Consider the following 20,067-nt stretch of genomic DNA (forward strand, 5'->3'; position numbering starts at 1 on the left):
GGAACAGCGCCTGGTAGATAGAATATATTCAGCATATAGTTTCTGAATGAATGGATTTAGAGAAAATGAATTTTTCTAAGGGAATTATTCTTACAGTGTGAAATCATAGCATTAGGTGGTAGTTTACCTCACCTGCTATGGAACCAACATACAAAGAATACTCGACACCAGCAGTGCTCAGACCTTAGTGGACATGAGCATAGGCCACAAGGCTTGTTGAAATACAGATTGTTGGACCCACTCCCAGGAGTTTCTCATTCTCTTCTCTGGGGTCAGGTCCATGAATTTGCATTTCTAAAATGTTCCAAAGCAATACGAATGTGGTGATCTAAGGGGCCACATTTTGAGAACCACTGTTCTATGCTACATTTCTCCTGGGCCTTAAGCGGGAAGAGAGAAATTAAAAGGATGAATTTGGGAAGTATAATTATAGTTTTCTATCATATTCTATTGAGTGATGACACAAATCAAAAATAGATTACTTTCTTGTAGTTTACACTGTCATGCCAGTACGTGCTGGTCCTCTAAATCATACACTGACAAAATCCCAACTTTACCAGGAACTCAGATGTCATGGTTTGTCTACTGTGTCTCTTCAAACCCACTTCCTCTTGCAATTACCCCCAGTTCTATCAGTGCATTCACACATACCCTGAATTTCCAGTTTTTGACTATTTTTCTTCTGCTTTGGTTATATCCAGTCGCTAACCAAAACCCATCATTTGTTTCTCCCAAGATGGCTTTTGATCTGTGCCTTCTTTCTCAATAGTAATGTCCCACTTTGACTCGTCTCTACACTTCGTTCTTTCTCACATTCATTCTTTAGCCTATTACCTGCTTTTGTCAGGACTCTTCTGCCAGATTAAAATCAACTGAAACCAATTCAAATGAGCTTAAACAAAAATAAGAAGGGGATGTCTTAGCCACAGACATAGGAAATCCAGACATACAGATGACTTCAGGGACTGCAGAGACTCAAACAGTATGGTTCTCTCTTCTCTGTGTGTTGTTTTCATTTTCTCCAACTGCAGGCAAGCTTCCTGTAGATAGCAGAGGGAAGAAACAGTGTGGGTAGAGAGAGTTTTTGGCTTAAATCTTACCAGCCTCAACTTAACTGAAGAGAGACATGTTATCTTCAAGCAGTTACATGTGAAATCCCAGGGATGGAATACAATTAGCCTGCTCTAGGTCACATCCTTGGGCTAATCATAGTCACCAGGGGCTTTAGGCATTATGCTTGGACCGAGTCCTTGGGTGGGAAATTTGGATTTAAATCTGACTATTGGCAACCCCTCAAGACCCTTATGAATTGGAGAAAAGACATTTCAATAACAAAAAGAACAGCATCAGTACCAGAAAAAGTGGAAAGAGAATTATAAGCAGGAAAAAACAAAACAGTAGCATTCAAATACCATCCAGTGAAGCTGTCCCCCTTCCCAGTGTCTTTCTCTTCCTTTCCAAATGCCCATATTTAGATGTACTTCAATATCCATCTCATTTTTATCGGCTCCATAAGGCTTTCCCAAACTATTCTGGTCAGCAGTGATCTTTTCTTTCTTCAAAGTCCCACAACCTTTTGTAGTCGGTAGTGCTTATTTAGTATTCCCTTCTTTTCTTTCTTTTAAATGTTTATTTATTTATTTTGAGAGAGAGAGAGAGAGAGAGAGAGAGAGAAAGAGAATACACACATGAAGGGGGAGGGACAGAGAGAGAAGAGAGAATCCCAAGCAGGCTCTGTGCTGTCAGTGCAGAGTCCCACCCACATAGGGCTTGAACTCATGAACTCTGAGATCACGACCTGAGCCGAAATTGAGTCACAGGCTTAAGCAACTGAGCCACCCAGATGCCCTAATATTCCTTTATTTTCTCGTAGTTCTCTTTTTCTTATATAATAAGCTCTTGAAGTATGAATTATGTCTTATATCTATTTTGTGCTGTCCACAGTACTCAGAATAATTCTGGCATTTAGCAGTTGCTCAAACTGAATCTTCAGAATGGCTTCAAAATTAGTGAGTGCTAAAAGAGGAGACTCAAAAACCATGGGGAACAATGGGAATTGGGTGGTACAAGGTAAAAAAAAAAAAAGATATATTTAATTCCATCAATGGTTTATTTAAAAGAGGAAAAGCCCAAAAGTAAATAACTTTTTGTAATGTTTTAGTCTAGTGTGGGTTAGATGATGAGATTGAAGGTATACTTTATATTGTTTTGCTATGGACTTCATTATTCATATTCTCATTTTTTTCTTTAAGAAAAAAATTTTTGAAGATTAATTTTAAGAGACAGAGCGAGTGGGGTAGGGGCAGACAGAAGGGGGGAGAGAGAATCCCAAGCAGGCCCCACACTGTCAGCATGGAGCCTGATGTGGGGCTTGAACTCATGAACCACAGATCATGACCTGAACCAAAACCAAGAGTCAGATGCTTAACCAACTGAGCCACCCAGGCACCCCATCTTTAGGAAAAATGTTTGAGGAAAATGAGAAAATTCTAAAAATAGTCTATTTTTGACTTGTTTAATTCTTGCAATTTGCAGTAACTTTAAATGAGGTGAGGGAAAATGGAAAGAGAACATTTTTAAAACTCAGAATGTTCAAAAATAAAATAAAAAGTAAAACTCAGAATGTTCATAGAAGAAAACTACTTTCTGAGAGCAACACAGTCATGCTTTTTGACAAAACACTAGCATTTATAAGATTGATTTAGATAATTTTTTAATAATAAGCCTGAGCTCCTAAGAGAAGTGTGCTTAAAATGGACCATTTTTATCCCTGCCATCATATCTGTGTATTCATTTATTCATTCATTCACACAGTAAACAACTATTTATTGGGAATTTACTCTGTATCCAGGCAACATATTAGAAGCTGGAAATAGAGTGGAAAATATAGGAATGGTCCCATCCCCTAACAACTTACATTCCTGTTGGTAAAACAAATAATTGAACAAGCAAATGTGAAACAAAAAACAATCCATGAGTGAAGCTAAAGGAACACATTACATCCAATAGAAAAAAAAAAGCAGGTTTCCCTGAGAAACTAATAATTAACAAGAAGCCCAAAGGGGAGTATCCAAGCAAAGAGAAGGGATAACATGTTCTAGGAGAAGGATATGGCGTATGTGAGCGTCCAAAGATGAGTGAGGTAGGGCACAAAAGGATTTCAATGTGACCTAGCAGCGAGGATGGGGAGGGAAATGGTAACCAACCATGGAGTTCTTAATCAACCACAGATAGGAGTTTGGACTGCGTTTTAATGACAGGGGTAAATTTCTGTAGGCTTTTAAGGAAGAGATGACACTGTCACTTTAGTGTTCTGGAAGACCACTCAAGCTGCTTTTGGAAAATAGACTGGAGAGGGTGAGGCTGAAGGGAAAGAAAACCAATTAGAAAGACAGAGCTGTGTCCCAGGGAAGAGTTTGTGGTGGCTGTGAGAATAAAAAGAAGTAGATGGATTTTTAAAATATTTTGAAAGTAAATCAAACAGAATCTGATGATAACTCACATTTATATCTGATCTCAAGTTTCTGATTTAGAAGACTGGGTAGATTATAGCACCCTTTCCTATTGAGAGAACACACTGCTTGAAAGTCAGAGTTAAAAGAAGATGAGTTCAGTTTTATACATAATAGTTTGAGGCACAAGACAACTATCCAAAGAGAGATATCCAGGAAAGTTCAGAAGAGGCTTTGCAACTTTACATGAAGAGTAGGAAGTCTTGAGCATATAGGTAGTTATTGTTAAGATCTCCTATGGAAAATCTGTAAACTGAGGAGATGATGGCACGAAGAACCCTGGGGTATAGGAACATTTAATGGCCCTGAAAGAGGAAAAGAAGCCAACGGAGAGAAGGAAGAGAATGACCAAAGAGGCAGATGAAAACCTAAGACTGTATAAAGGAAAGAGAGAATGTAATAAATAGGGAGAGAGGTGAATTCAGGGGCCTCTCTTTGTTTTCAATTTAGAGAATATTTGAGCTCAGAGAGAGGAAGAGAGAGAAGTTGACAATGAAGAAAACTGATCAGGCTGTTATTTTTTAAATCCCCACAGAGAAGATAGGAAAGGATGGAACCCAAAGCCCAAAATAAAAAGATTGCCATGGCAAGGAAAATAGGTATGATTTTCTTTGCAATAGAAGTAAAAGAGGAAATGGCAGATACCGGGACAAATGTAGATCTACAGATTACAGAAGTTTCTTTTTGATGGCCTTGGAGAGCAAAGGGGTTGCTTGCAGGGCCATACATCAGTGAAATTTGAATTTCTGAGAACAACAAATAATTTCTCATTGGGATTCACATATACTAAAAAAATACTCTTTGGGGGCACCTGGGTGGCTCAATCAGTTGAGCTTCCGACTTCGGCTCAGGTCATGATCTCACAGTCTGTGAGTTCGAACCCCGTGTCGGGCTCTGTGCTGACACCTCAGAGCCTGGAGCCTGCTTCAGATTCTGTGTCTCCCTCTCTCTCTGACCTTCCCCCGTTCATGCTCTGTCTCTCTCTGTCTCAAAAATAAATAAACGTTAAAAAAATAATAATAAAAAAATTTAAACATTAAAAAAAAGTACTCTTTGTTCCTCTGAAATTCCAATTTAACTGGGTGTCTCGTGTAATTTTGCTAAGTCTGGCAGTGCTAAGCATAGCAAGGTAGAAAAAGCATTGTTGGAAGCTCTGTTGAGGGACAAAACTATGTGTTTATATGGCCACAGATGGCAGGAAGTGTAACTTACCTCTGCAGTACATCATTAAATGCAGACACAAAGAAGGCAGTTGAACTTGGACCTAAGCAGTGACATCATCAAACCTCTAGATTTCACATTTAGCACAGCTTTACATATGTATCCCCAAGTATCTCCAGATAAATTTGAAATTTAAAAACTGAAACAAATATGCTTTACAAACAAGATTTTTAAAATAACATTTTATTTTAGTAAAATAACATTTCAGTTAGTAGTTTTGCTTTCCATATTTATTTAGAGAGGAAAAAAACCCATACTCCTTTTTACCTTACCCTTTCAGGTAATTATTATAGCACTGGGAAAACTCATAGACTCACAGAGCATCTAGGTCACTTTCCAGTCTGATCTTTGAAGACCCTTAGAACATCAGCACACATTACCATCTCTGTCTCCCTTGGACACAAGAAGGCTTCCTGGGGCAGCCTCTTTCCTTTTAGAATCTCTAACTGTGAAAACACTCTTTCTCATGTTTAATCAGCCTATATCCTTGTATTTTCTACCTGTTGGTCCTAGATTTATATTCTTTGTGTAATAGATATTTAAATTTTGTTTATGTATTGTGTTACTTCTTTCTGTTACTTTTTTTGTACCACAATAAGACTGGCATTCTTTTGTCTAGTCCATTCCGTGAGTAAAAGATGAACTGTTCAGAGTTTTCAATATTTAGGTGAGAGAGGTCTCCTAAGTGACTTAATGGCAGCCATTTATATCCAAGGGGTAACAGATTCTTCAGAAAGTTCATAAATGTATTCTCTTCCTTAGGCTTTGCCTTGTTTTGCTGAGTCTTATAAGAATTAATAATAATCTTTCTTCTGTTCACTTTAATAACAACTTAATTGGTAGGACGTACAGAAATGAACACCATCAGTAACCTGTCACAGGTGAATTATTGGAATTACTCAATATAGAGTCATAGGGTCTCACTTTCAACTCTTGCTTTCTCTCTCCTGGGAGGGATAAAACTTGGAAAACATAAAACGGCTCTCTCTTTATATATCCGATGGAAAAATTGAGAAAAATGGATGTGTATTGCAAATGTATGCATTGCTAGTGTGATAGTGTTGTAGAACGAATTTCTTTTTTTGAAATGAATAATTATGCTTATTGTAGTCCTCAGCAAAACTTCAGACATAGACTATCTACTTTATTCTACAGATTTAAGGGTTCTCCAACAAATAAAATGTTAATTAGCACCACATTCTAATGTTATGAATGTATAGTGCAATTTCAGTCTTTCAGCATTTATCCAAGTAACTTATATCTTGAATGAACAAAAGCAATGAATTAAGACATTGATATTTATACATATATACACACACATGAAATTTGTGAGAAAAATAACATGAAAGACTTACAGAAATGGCATTTTATATCTTTTTCAAAATATATCTTTCAGATACATACTTTGTTCTTAGCAAGATTTTGTGTTTTTTGGGTTTTTTTTTCCCCAATTGTTCTCATTTTGGGAGACAGTCTTCCCAGGAGTGGAATGACAGTGTCACCAATAATACTGATTGTCTTGATTGGTAGATCAAAAAAAAAGCCAAGTAGATTGATTAATATTCTTCTAATTTGGCTAAGTAAATCACTCTGACTTTGGGAAATAGCATGTATTCTGTAGGCCAGTTATTTAACAAGCTATGATTTTAGAAAAGAAAAAAGAAAAAAATGGACATTTCTCTACCTATAAAACCAAAAGTAAATTTGAATATTAAGCAGGAATTTTCCAACCTCAGAAAACTTCAGGCAAAAGTAGATAGAAGTATGGCGGTCCTTCAGACATAGAAGTCAATATTCACATATTATAACGCTGTTTAAACTATACTACGTTTATCTTTTCTTTGTTAATTTCTAAGTTGGGTAAATACTCAATTATATCAAAGTACAAAATGCTGAATAAGAAAAAATATCAATTAGGTGGGGGTTTTTTGTTTTTGGTTTTTGGTTTTTGTTTTTTGGGCTTTTTTTTTTTTTTTTTTTTTGAGAGAGAGAGAGAGAGAAAGCGTGAGCAGGGGAGGGGCAGAGAGAGAAAGAGAGAGAATCTTAAGCAGGCTCCAAGCCTGGTGCAGAGCTCAACACAGGGCTCCATCTCGCGACTGTGAGAACATGACCTGAGCCAAATCAATAGATGCTTCACTGACTGAGCCAAACAGGTGCCCCTATCTACTTCCTAATTTAAGAACAATATGTGTTCAGGATTACAATTATTTTGAACTATGAGCTTTCTTTAATGGACTTATATTTGTTTGGCAAGGTGCAATTTCTTCCCTGCCGAAAGAAAGGAAGGAAAGAAAGAAGGAAAGAAAGAAAGAAGAAAGAAAAGAGAAAGAAAAAAAAGAAAAAGAGAATGGGAGGGAGGGAAGGAGGGAGGAAGGAAGGAAGGAAGGAAGGAAGGAAGGAAGGAAGGAAGGAAGAAGGGAGGGAGAAAGGAAGGAAGAAATGAAAAGAAAAAGGAAAAAAAGCAGCACCTTCTGTCTTCTCTCACGTATACAAATTCATTTTTAAACATATATATGTGTGTATACACACATATATATGCAAACAGAAAATGAACAGTGTAATGAACACTGTATAAAAAAACTGATGAATGCTGGGTGCAGTGTTTGTTGCTACCACCTCATGACTTATATGTGAGAATTTATTTATAGCATGAACATTTCCTCCATTTCTAATTACCATGTTTATGTTTTCATCTTCCTTACAACCATTGCAGAGTCGTTACACATTCATTTCAAATCTTCTGCAACCATCCTCAGACATAGGCAAATTTAAACACCAGTGTCTAATTGGGTTCAGAAATTAAAATTCCCCTGGCACAGCCTGGGTGAGTTGTCTTTGGTTCATAGCACTCTGACAGCCATAAACTCAGCCTGATGGTCTCCTTGCCTCTTCTGTCAGATATAAGGAGGCGTCCAGGAGTCTGTTTCTTCCCATTCACTCACTTCCAGGTTTATGCAGAACTAAAGATGTCATAATACAGGAGCTGCTGTATTTGGAAAGCTTCCTGAAGGTGGATTTTACTTTAGACATTATACTGCAAACTTTCTTCTTTCCTTCATGGTTCTCTAACAAGCGATCATGAAACCTCTCCATTTTCTGCCTAACTTGTACCACTTTGCTCTCATTTGGCCCCTCTGAGCCCCACCTTAATAAATTCTGATGTCTTTATTTTAAAAGTATTTTGATCTGAGCTAGCTCACAACTCTCACAGGGTGTAACCAAATTAAAATGTTTTGCCACATTTAAGATAGTATCAATGGAGAAAACAAAGGCAGAATATAGGAAGAAAAATAAATAACTAGAGTGAAATAGAAGTCACATACAATGTCAGAATGTTCCATGAATGAGAGGAGTCTTGGTTTGAAAGCCTCAAAATTATACCAGTTCAAGCTAGAAAGAATGAGAAAGATCACTTCATCCAATGGTTCTCAATCTAGGGCGTGTGTTAGATTCACCTGGCAAGTTAAAAAAAAATGTTCCTGTCAGGACCCCATCCTGATCCCCCTGGAAGTGATGTCTCAACATGGGTACATTTTTAAAAGCAACCCAGATTACTTTAATGAAGCCAGGGCTGAGAATCACTGACTTTTTAAACCCAATCTCAGGTGAACAAACTGATGCCCAGAAGATACATATATTGCAAGAACCATACTTTGGGCAGCAGGTTCACTTGGCAACACTTCTACAACCCAGAAACACTAAAAAGGAGCCTGGGGGTGAACAACTGGTACAGATTATTTCCCTTCAGCTCTTGAAACCATTTGGGATAGTGGTTCTTAAACTTGAGAAGTTTATCGGTGGAAATAGAAGATGCAGCTGCTTTTTACAATCTTCATCTTGGACCAGACCTCAAATTTCTCATCTAGTTGCAATTCACTTGCAAATGACACTGTAGAAAAAGCAAACAAACAACTAAATCCATGGCTTTCAAAATATAGTCCCTACACCACTAGCATCAGAATCACGTGGGAACTTGTTAAAATGCAAATTATTGGCTCCCAACCCAGACCTACTGAATCAGAAACTCTGGGAGTAAGTCCCAGCTATCTAGTTTAACTGGACCTCTATGTGATTCTGATACACACAAATTTTGAGATCCACCGAAGTAGCAACTGCAGATGAGAAAACAAGAAATTGTAATACAGGTGTTCATGCTGCGATGGGTAAATATAGGGAGTTTTGGAGTATAAGGAAACGGAGCCTGCTGCACGTATGTACATGAGAGACAGGAAAACACAGGGTAAATAAAGGGCACAGATATATGTTTCTTTTTGATTATTTTCTTTTTCCTTTTTTCAATGACTTGACATATGTGTGTAGATATATGTGTGTGTATATGTATATATACATATATGTGTGTGTATATACACATATATATACACACACATACACTCCAAAAGGATAAATTAGGAAATTGAGAAAATCAGGACACATGAAAATAAGGGTAGAATGATACTAAATCTACAAAAATGCATATATGGAGATATACTACAAACTTAAGTTTCATAGGCACAGTGGCCAAAGCAAAGAAACAGATTTCACGGAAAAGCACACCAAGTGTTCAGATGAAACACAGCTTTTGCTAGTAACGAAGAATGACTAAGCAAAATTTCTTTCATGAGTCCTTATAATGAGAACATGTCATATAGTGGATGGCATCCTCATCTACCTGCATGTAATGAACATGTTCCACAGGGGTCCACTTTCTTTAACAATGAGGGTTGGCAGAGAACAGGGTTAAGGTCTTATCCTACTGCTAGAGAGCTATGTTAAGTGCTTAGAAGGATGGCTTCTCCAACTTCAAAACTCTAAGACACTCAGTATTTGTGGGAAAAGAAATGTCACAGAAGCAAGTATCTGTATCCACTGGCATCCTGCACTTTTTTGTGATAAATAACTCAAGATCAATTCTCTCTTATTTAACTGCTTAATTTCCCATGACATATAATGACTTGAAGATTCTTTCAGGGATGATTTTTTTAAATTATATCATGACTATTGACTTCATAAGCAATACAAAGATGTATCATAAAAGTCATGACTTACATATTTTTTTATCATTTTGCATCATGTACTACGTATAGTATGTCGTTAATGGGTAAGAGAAAAGTTTGGGGTAAAATTATGTGAAATTTGCTTAAGAACCTTAAGAAGGATAGAAAAAAAAAAGTATATGCTTCTTCTTCCACATCACCTCCACCCACCTTCCCAAATACTGAGCTAATGTGACCAAGTGCAACCATAGGTTGATGCCACCTACCCAGTTAAAAGAGCATTTGTGCCAATTTCTCACCTGATCTCACAACCATATTCTTCAACATCCCTTGGGAGACATCTTGGCCTAAATTCCACTCTATGCAAAAATAAGGCTCACAAATGTGCATAAGTTTTGTAGCTTCTTCATGCCTTTGCCAGTGGTAAGTTTGCATGCAGATTAATTTTCAATATATTTATCATAATGATATGATGAGTAATGTGAATGGGCTTTTTTGGCTCCATGTGCAATGATTTCATTCCCCTGCCTTTTGTCAAATGCCATTAAGGGATCAAGTGCAGAAATCAACAAACTTTGTGATTCACTAATATAATGTGAATATTCATTATGATATGAAATATACATACTTATGTTTATAACATATATATGTAATAGGTATATAATCTACAACAGGTAAAGCTGTGACAGTTACATTCAAGTAAAAGGTTATTTTATGAATCCAACTAAAGATACCATCAGTTTGTATTCACGATGTACTTCTTTCAAGAATAGCCACATTAAGATGGTATTTGAAAATTAAAATAAATTCGAAAACAAAAAGCAGCTTTCATTACAATGACAGTGAAGATGTTTTTAAATATCAAGCCCAGAACTTTACCTTCTTTCTTGCTGTGTGCATCAAAAAAAAAAAAAAAAAGAAAGAAAGATACAATCTCCATCAACATCAAGAAAGCAGAGGAATGTTACTAGTTTCTTATTATCTATCAGCTATGAATCATCAAAAACTAAAATAAACTGGGAGTTACTCATGACAGTGATACACTCTTTTATTTATCTCGAAAACTTCAGGTTTTACTTCTGCACTTCCTTGTTTGCACTTACGTTTTTCACTTTTGTAGTTTGTGCGTGAAAAAAGTTCTAATCTGGGGCGCCTGGGTGGCGCAGTCGGTTAAGCGTCCGACTTCAGCCAGGTCACGATCTCGCGGTCCGTGAGTTCGAGCCCCGCGTCGGGCTCTGGGCTGATGGCTCAGAGCCTGGAGCCTGTTTCCGATTCTGTGTCTCCCTCTCTCTCTGCCCCTCCCCCGTTCATGCTCTGTCTCTCGCTGTCCCAAAAATAAATAAACGTTGAAAAAAAAAAATTAAAAAAAAAAAAAAGTTCTAATCTATCTTTCATCAAACTCCTTGTTGAAGTTATACATTTCACTTTTTTTATATAGTTTTCGTCTTCAAATAAAGACAGCTGCTTCAGAGACCTTTAAAAAGGCAAAGAAGGGGCGCCTGGGTGGCACAGTCGGTTAAGCGTCCGACTTTAGCCAGGTCACGATCTTGCGGTCCGTGAGTTCGAGCCCCGCGTCAGGCTCTGGGCTGATGGCTCGGAGCCTGGAGCCTGTTTCCGATTCTGTGTCTCCCTCTCTCTCTGCCCCTCCCCCGTTCATGCTCTGTCTCTCTCTGTCCCCCCCAAAAAATAAATAAATAAATAAACGTTGAAAAAAAAAGGCAAAGAAAATAAGGAAGCGATATACAAAATGATTGCATCTGGCGTACATAATTAATGAAATTCATTATGATTATATTGAGTGTGGAGGAAAAATGATATCAATTTATCAGTTAGATTATGTCATCGTGAAAAATGCTGTTGAAAAAGTTCAAAAGGTGATGAAATCACAGGAATACAAAATGAAATCACAGCCAGGCACCAAGAAAGACTCCATGGGCAGGGATGAGTATTGAGAACATAAGGGAAGGGAAACAAAACTAATATAAAAACAGGGAGGGGGACAAAACAGAAGAGACTCATAAATATGGAGAACAGAGGGTTACTGGAGGGGTTCTGGGAGGGGGGATGGGCTAAAGGGGTAAGGGGCACTAAGGAATCTATTCCTGAAATCTTGTTGAACTATATGCTAATTTGGATGTAAATTTAAAAAAATAAAAAATAAAACAAGTTAAAAATAAAAAAAAAAGAGATGTCAAAAAAAAAAAAAAAGAAAGTTGAAACATATCCACAAGTCCAGGCAGGTGAAAATGCTAATGATGGAGCTTGAGAGACCCCTTTCAGCTAGCAAACAACAGGGTAAATTGGTTTTAGCTTCTAAGGAACTGAAGCAGAATTCTATACAGAAATGGAATGTTTGAGTACACATACTTTTGTAGATCATAGATGTATATACCATAGCTGCATGAAGTATCAAGTTTTATATACTAGGATTCAGATAATATAAGCTATCTGTGGTATTGGTATATACGTGTGGAGTGTAGATGAGGGACAAAGTATTCTGAACACTTTCTGTCCTTCAAATCAATATATATATTGGGTATAAACTGGAGACTTTCACTGATAAGGTTAGCACCTGCAAGTTTGTATTTCTGTTAAAATATAAATGACAGTGGGTGGAAATCCTTTGGTTACTACATAACCAAAATGTTACAAGGGCTGCTCCTAGAGAGGGACACACAAAAAAACAGACTCTTAACTAAAGTGGAACAAACTGACAGTTACCAGAGGAGAGGTGGGTGGGGAGATGGATGAAATAGGTAAAGTGAATTAAAAGTACACTTATCTTGATGAACACTGAGTGATGTATAGAATTATTGAATCATTACATTGTACACCCAAAACTAATATAACACTGCATGGTTACTATACTGGAATAAAAATTAAAAATCTTAAAAAGTGAAAAAAAATTAAAATAATGAGATTTTTAAGCTTTTTATGAGGAAAAAGAGTGGCTGCTTCTGAAGCTGAACAGGAAGGGAACAGTAGAGCAATCCACATTTACGGATAATAAGACAAAACACTTTTCCAAATTGTTCAAATATATACTCATGAATTTGTCAAAGTACTAGAGAATGAGAAAAAGAAAGTGAAGTAGAAGTGGAGAATTATTCTTAAGCCTTTCTATTTTTTTTTTGTTTATTTTAATATTTCTTTTAGTGATTATCACAGTAGTTCCGGTTATTGTAAAGAAAATTAAAAACAGAGAAAACTATTTTGATTTACACTTAATTACCTGGCGGGTCACCTGGGTGGCTCAGTCGGTTGAATGACTCTTGATTTCAACTCAGGTCATGATCTCACAGTGGGGATCGAGCCCCACATCAGGCCCTGCGCTGACAGTGTGGAGCCTGCTAGGGATCCTGTCTCTCTGTCTATCTCTCTCAGTCCCTCCCCCCCTTTCTCTCTCTCTCTCTCTCTCAAAATAAATAAACATTTGAAAGAAAAATAAACTTAATAACCTAGCTAGATAATCACTATTTAGATTTTAAGATATTTAGATATATTAAGATTTGATATATTCCCTTCTAATCTTTTATGCACATAATTTTTAATAGGATTATGCTAGGTTTTCAGTTATTTCTCCAAATGACAATGTATAATGTTCACACACATATCTTTAAAAGAAACTTATTTTGGTATAAATGGAAGCTCTGTTCTGTAAAGATTATGAATAAATAAAATTTATACGATTTTATTTTTTTAAGGCATTTTCATTTGGATCCACAAAATTGTGTTTTCCACCCCAGAGAAACAAATGGTTGGGACAATGAAATGTATGAGAATAATTCTGGATATACTACATACTAGGAAAATTGAATTAGAGGGAGTAAGGAACCACATTATTAATTAGATATTTGTCATTCTACTGCTAGTTGGAAAATCATATTTTAAATGTAATTACTATTTGAACTAATTATCTGTTATTCATGGTTCTGCTATTTGGAAAAAATATCTTTCAGATATGATTTTTCATTGAAATATCTCAAATCCAAGATAGTAGAATCTATGAGAAAGTGTGAAACTGCTTCCTTCTGTTTTTCAAAATGACTGTCCCATACAATGTAATGAAGTTAAAAATTAACTCACAAACATGATGGTTTTTAAGTGGTACCTGTGGTGACAAACAAATGCTCAGAGGCCCTGTAGATTAAGCATCTGTCCTGAGAAGCTTTCATTAAAACCCTAAAGTCAGTCTGTCCTTCACTCCCATTGTCCCACAGCCCACCCCACCTCCTTTACCCAGATTGGTACCTCCTTTACCAACTTGTACAGTATCTAGTGTTCTCTTTTCCATTCTCACAACTATTACTGTAGCTCTTCTTACTACTATTGATTTTGACTATTATAATATTCCCTTCTTTTTCTTTCAGATCTCTGAGGTGACACAGATTAAGCTTCCTAATGATACTAGTTTCTTACTCAAAATTTTTAGCATGTTCCCACTCCTACTGAAGACACTTAAGCGTTTTGTGTGTGTGTGTGTGTGTGTGTGTGTGTGTGTGTGTGTGTGCAGGTGTTGGCAATGGATGAAGGAAATGTATTTGAGGCTCTCCATAATCTTATTTTATTTTTCAGCATGACATCCCACTACAGACTTATCCAACATTTCATGTTGCTGTCAAACTGGTCCACATTTTTTGCCTGATTACCTGGTCAATTCTACTTCAAAACATTCACTGAAAATATCTGCTATATACGGAGTATCCCACCAACTGCCATGTTTATCTGCCAAAATTCCACCCAAGCTCCAATTCCAGTTCATATACTATGTCTTCCATTGGACTTTGACCACCCTCCCCAACTCACGATCTGTACATTGTCTTTCCCTCCTTTGCATACAACAGCACTTGAGATGGCACACATCACATTGTAACTTGGATTCTAGCTAGTTGTGCCATTTCCCAGTGTATAAACTGTCAAAGAATAAGGTCCTTGAAGGGCAAAGACTGAAACTTTCTCTGTGTGTTCATCACAGTACCTTATATAACCTCACACATAGTGCATATACAACAAACTGTTGAGCTAATGATTAATAAATGAAGGAATTAATGGATAACTGTGAATAAAGACTGATTCATTCATTGCATTCAAAGTAGCTGGACCTGCTATAAAACATTAGTATTTTGCCAAGACACTTAGTTGCCTGTTTAGAAGACTTCATATGCAGAAGCATATTTCTAATTCATTCGATGCATTCTTGGTTATCTGTAAATAAATTACCTGCTCTGTAAATTATCCATGGCAACTTGAGACTTCCTTTGATGTAATGCTCTACCAGATAAGATTACTGAGTGGACAAAACAATGGAAGGAAGTTATGGTTGAGAATGAGGTTATGAGTATTCAGACACTTAGCAATCACAAAGAAAGTGCTATCACAAAATGAATTTGTTTGGGAGTGTTGTTTGTTTTTTTTTTTTTTAAATCACTTTGAATTAAGAATCTCTGCCAGATGAAGAAAATAAAAAGACTAAAAAGTTATAATGATAATTTTTCTGGTAGTTCTGTTATTATGTATGTACAAAAGCCCTACTATGTATCTGAGCAAATGTTATTTCTTTGGTTACATCTACACAAAAGGCAAATAAGTATGTGTCCTTTTGTTTTTCCTGTCACATCAATGCATGCAGCTGATAACTTTAAGAATATCTGCTTAGGAGTATCTCTAGTTTAATTTTATCAGTCTTACAAACAAACCCAAAAAAGATCTCAAACTGACTTATAAAATGAATGTTTGTGCCATGTTTGAGAATGTAGAGAAAATCAGTGTATCAGTATGCTCATTCAACATTTATTACCTATTTACTCATCTGTATGTCACCAAAATTATAAGGTAGGATCTGAAAAGATGCATACTAGTGGGGAAAATCACCTCCTTTACCCAGAAGTAGATTGTACTCTGAGCTCAATCTGAAAAGATGCATACTAGTGGGGAAAATCACCTCCTTTACCCAGAAGTAGATTGTACTCTGAGCTCAACAAGAGAGTAAGGATAGGGCAACAAAGTAATAGTTAACAGAGGAGGGATTATTCCAAAGGGTACTATCCATCCTCAGGTCTCTCCTGACTTGGAGGGTTTGGACAGTTTGAGTTGATCCTAAAACTACTGAGAAACTCTATTCTGTTGTTGGGTACACTTGGGACTCTTGGGACCATACATGCCTGTACATGGCAGAAAAATCTAGTGTGCTCCAAGAACCCATGCAAACTTCCCAGAAAGTCCTCAAAGAGGACCTAGCCCACGATGAGACTAAATCACTAGGCTGTACATGATAGAGGAGTCCCTGTGAGAATCCTTGAACCCAGTCAGAGTTTAAACTCAGTATCAACAAGATCAAACCATCACCAGAGGTGATGACAGCTACAGGAAGAGCAATTCGAATAAAATCTTCCCAACCCATTGCAGCTCATACAACCAAAATACCTATAAATTCAAATAAGAACTGGCCTCCCTGCTGCCATTATTGGCGCAGCAAGGTGATCATTATCTTCTCCGCTGTTTTCCATCAGTGTGATCAATACCTGGTGAGAAGAAAATGTGGCTGATTAGTTGCAACTTTGTATCAGCTCTGGGATCAAGTGAGGAACCAGGGACATTGCTATGTCACTACTCAGACTACAGCTCTGCGGATGGTCTGAGGTTTTGAACAAGTCAGTGATGACAAATTAGGGCATGAAATTAAACTCAGGAAGTCATGCTAAGTACCAAGTGTTTCTGAGTTGAAAATATCCCTTTCAGAAAACAAAACACTTGAAAAAAATCATTTTTGTGTGAAGAACTGTCACTTATCTGCAGATTGTCTAATAGATTCAGAATGACCAATCTTATGATTACAAAAATTGTATTAGCTCTCTGTAGAATATTTTTATTCTTCTGTCATAATTATATTTTTAATTCGAGTTTTCAAGATTTTTAAAAAAATTTTTTAATGTTTATTTATTTTTGAGAGAGACAGAACGTGAGCAGGGGAGGGGCAGAAAGAGAGGGAAACACAGAATCTGAAGCAGGCTTCAGACTCTGAGCTGTCAGCACAGAGCCCTATGCAGGGCTCGAACCCATGAACGGTGAGATCATGACCTGAACCGAGGTCGGATGCTTAACCGACTGAACCACCCAGGCGCCCCAGAGTTATCAAGATGTTTTAATCTCAGGCTGAATGGTAACTTAAAATATTTCATCTCTGTAAAGAAAATTTTAGAAATCTGATTTATAAGGTTTTTCTTAATTCTAAAAATGTATGCTGGTTCCATATCAATAAGAGTCGATGGAAACAGATGTTAGTAAGAATAATATTAAATAGTCCCATCTTCGCTGCTTATTAAGTAAGAGTTACTTCTCCTTTCTACTAAAGATCAGTTTGCTTGACTTCCTCTGATACTCAGATAGGATACAAAATTGGTTCACCTCAGTTTAGTTCCTCAAATGCAAATTAAAGAGTGCATGGTATATGGTGTGCATGGTATACATGTCTCACTTTCAGTTTAAGTGATTTTCCCAAAACACAAACAAAACACTGGTAGTTGGTAACGAGTTCTGAGAATTGCTAAATCATCTCACTAAGCTATCTCTTTTGGTCTCTGCTCTATGCATGGGTTTTTTTGTTTGTTTTCTTTCATTTATTTGTTTTTTTTCTGGTCTGTACACGTTTAAATAATCGCTTAGAGTGTTCCCAGTCCATTTCTCATCTAGTAATTAACCATTTTTACCCTGACTTTTTAACACTGCCTTCACTTAAATTACTCAGTATTATGCTATTCTTTCTGTACAAAGAAAATCCTACCCCCAAAAATAAATAAACAGGAATTTATGTAGCCCATAATATCAGAACTTGCATAGATGAGATAATTAACAAACACCAAGGACCATATCTGTGTAGTGTGGAATTTAAGAGCAATGAAACCCCAGGAAATGGAAGGAGCATTGTAGGGAAAGAAGATCTAGAGGCTGTTTCATTAAGGGTGTGAGTGTTAGAACCGCTGCAGTTTAGATGAGGTATTATCAATAGAGGGAGGGTATCACAGATATGAGATCATATTTGAGGATTTTTCCAGAGGCAGATATTCCCAGAATGCAATAACCATCTCAATATTGATTGAAAAAAAACTATTTAACCTTTATTTATCCCTGAATTTTATCCTTGTAAACAGTCCTATAAAGTATGGACCCTGCTGTTTTCCTATTTTATGGATTAGCAACTTGAAAATATAAGAAATTAAGTAATATAACAGACATACAGAGGCAGAACCATGATTCTAACGCTGATTGTACTTTTAACAACTACATCAGAGTTTCCCAACATATTTTATATTGTGACACATGTAGAGCATGATAACACTTCTGAAGCAACGAGGGTTAAGGGAGGATACACTCAGTATCCTTTACCTAACCTCCAGGCTGATAGGAATCAAGATCTTGGCACAGTAGGAACTTATTTGTGGCAAAACCCACAGCTTATCAGCTGGTAAATTTGTACCATGCTACCATGCCTGTATATTGGGATTTAGTGGGAAATACAGTAGGATAGGTAAGATAAATACAAATTACAGAAGGTCATATAAAAAGCAGGTGAAGTAATTTGGATTTTATTTGATGATGATAGAGTTCTTGAAGAGTGACAGTATTTAAAATCTGAATAACTATGTTTTGAGAATGGTTTGAAAAGAGCAAAGACTTAAAGACAGTTCATGTACCTGTTGACAATTCAAAACTACTAGGGAGATAGCAGTAAGGATGAAAAGAAAGAAGATATGGAAAACACTGAGGGAGAAAAATATTGGCAAGTTGATGACAATTTAAATATAGAGTCTAAAGTATATGGGAGGTTCCAAGATAAAGACAAGCTGAGAGCAAGATACTTAAGGAATGGCATCTTTGGGAAGAAAAGCTAGTTTAAGACATGGTGAGATATAGGAAGCATCAAGTGTCTTATTGAGGATACCACATTAATGAAGTTAGAGAACTAGCTGAAGTTTCTGGCTATTGGAGAGGCAGAGATTGGATCTATATCCAATAGATGTTTTAAAACCACAAGTCTAGGAGTAATGCTAGAAGATGAAGTACAAAACTCCCAGGACAAGCAAAGGAGAAATGCTAACCAAGGAGGGAGGGAGTGGAAATCAGTCTGTGGAAAAGAAAAAATAACATAATTGCAACATTAGAAAAGAAATATGAGTTCATGTTGTTTAATTACCCTTGCATGAGCTCCTTTGACACAATGCCTGCCATATAAATACCCTGCTTATATTTGAGTATTTTCTTTTTTTCTTTTTATTTATTTTTAATTTTTTAATGTTTATGTATTTTTGAGAGAGAGAGAGAGAGCATGAGCAGGGGAAGCACAGAGAGAGAAGGAAACACAGAATCTGAAGCAGGATCCAGGCTCTGATTTATGAGCACAGAACCCAACATGGGGCTCGAACCTGCAAACCATGAGATCTGACCTGAGCCAAAGTCGGATGCTTAACTAACTGAGCCACCCAGGCGCCCCGAGTACTTTCTTTTTTTTTAATGTTTTTAAATTTATTTTTGATAGAGAGCACGAGCGGGGGAGGGGCGGGGAGGGAGACAGGAAATCCCAAGCAGGCTCCACACCATCAGCACAGAGCCTGATCCAGGGCTGGAACCTACAAACCATGAGATCATGACCTGAGCTGAAAGCTGAAATCAAGACTCAAATGCTTAACCAACTGAGCCACCCAGGCACCCCTATATTTACATACTTTCAATGATGGGAAATTTGCATTCTCCTGGGAGGAGTTCATTATGTCTTTGGAAAGCTCTAGGGTTGTGTGTGTGTGTGTGTGTGTGTGTGTGTGTGTGTGTGTGTATATATATGTGTGTGTGTGTGTGTGTGTGTGTGTGTGTGTGTGTGTATAGCTCATGGAAATTTGCTTCCTTTAACTTCTAATACACTCTTTTTTTATAATTTTTTTATAGTTTCTTTATTTATTTTGAGAGAGCAGGGAATGGGCAAAGAGAGAGAATCTGAAGCAGACTCTGCACTGCCTGTGCAGAGCCCAACGTGGGGCTCGAACTCACAAACAATGAAATAATGACCTGAGCTGAAATCGAGAGTCAGACACTACCTGACTGAGCCACTCAGGCGCCCCTGTTTCCTCTAACTTCTGTTCATTAGCTGCAGTTGTGGGACAAAATAAGACCAGCTGCCATTTCACAAAATAGCTTTTCACATATCTATAAACAGTTGTCAGGTAATTTCCCCTTCTTGCTTTTTTTCCTCCCTCCAAAATGTTAAATATGGGAATGAATAGTTCTCTGTATGTGTCCCAAAACTATCGCACTCATATTTAGCTTGATTTTATAGTTGACATATAACTACA

At 37.0% G+C, this 20,067-nt stretch overlaps 1 protein-coding gene and 1 long non-coding RNA gene across 12 annotated transcripts in view; one reads left to right on the forward strand and one right to left on the reverse strand.

Annotated features, from left to right (window-relative positions):
* Positions 1 to 20,067, forward strand: part of MARCHF1 (membrane associated ring-CH-type finger 1) — an 874,367-nt gene that overhangs the window by 792,791 nt on the left and 61,509 nt on the right. The window lies entirely within an intron of this gene.
* Positions 14,620 to 16,655, reverse strand: LOC123590645. Its single transcript, XR_006708897.1, has 2 exons — positions 15,669 to 16,655; positions 14,620 to 15,598 (listed from the first exon to the last, which is right to left on the reverse strand). It is a non-coding gene; the product is annotated as an uncharacterized LOC123590645 (long non-coding RNA).

Source organism: Leopardus geoffroyi, chromosome B1, assembly GCF_018350155.1.
Source record: "Leopardus geoffroyi isolate Oge1 chromosome B1, O.geoffroyi_Oge1_pat1.0, whole genome shotgun sequence".
NCBI lineage: Eukaryota > Metazoa > Chordata > Mammalia > Carnivora > Felidae > Leopardus > Leopardus geoffroyi.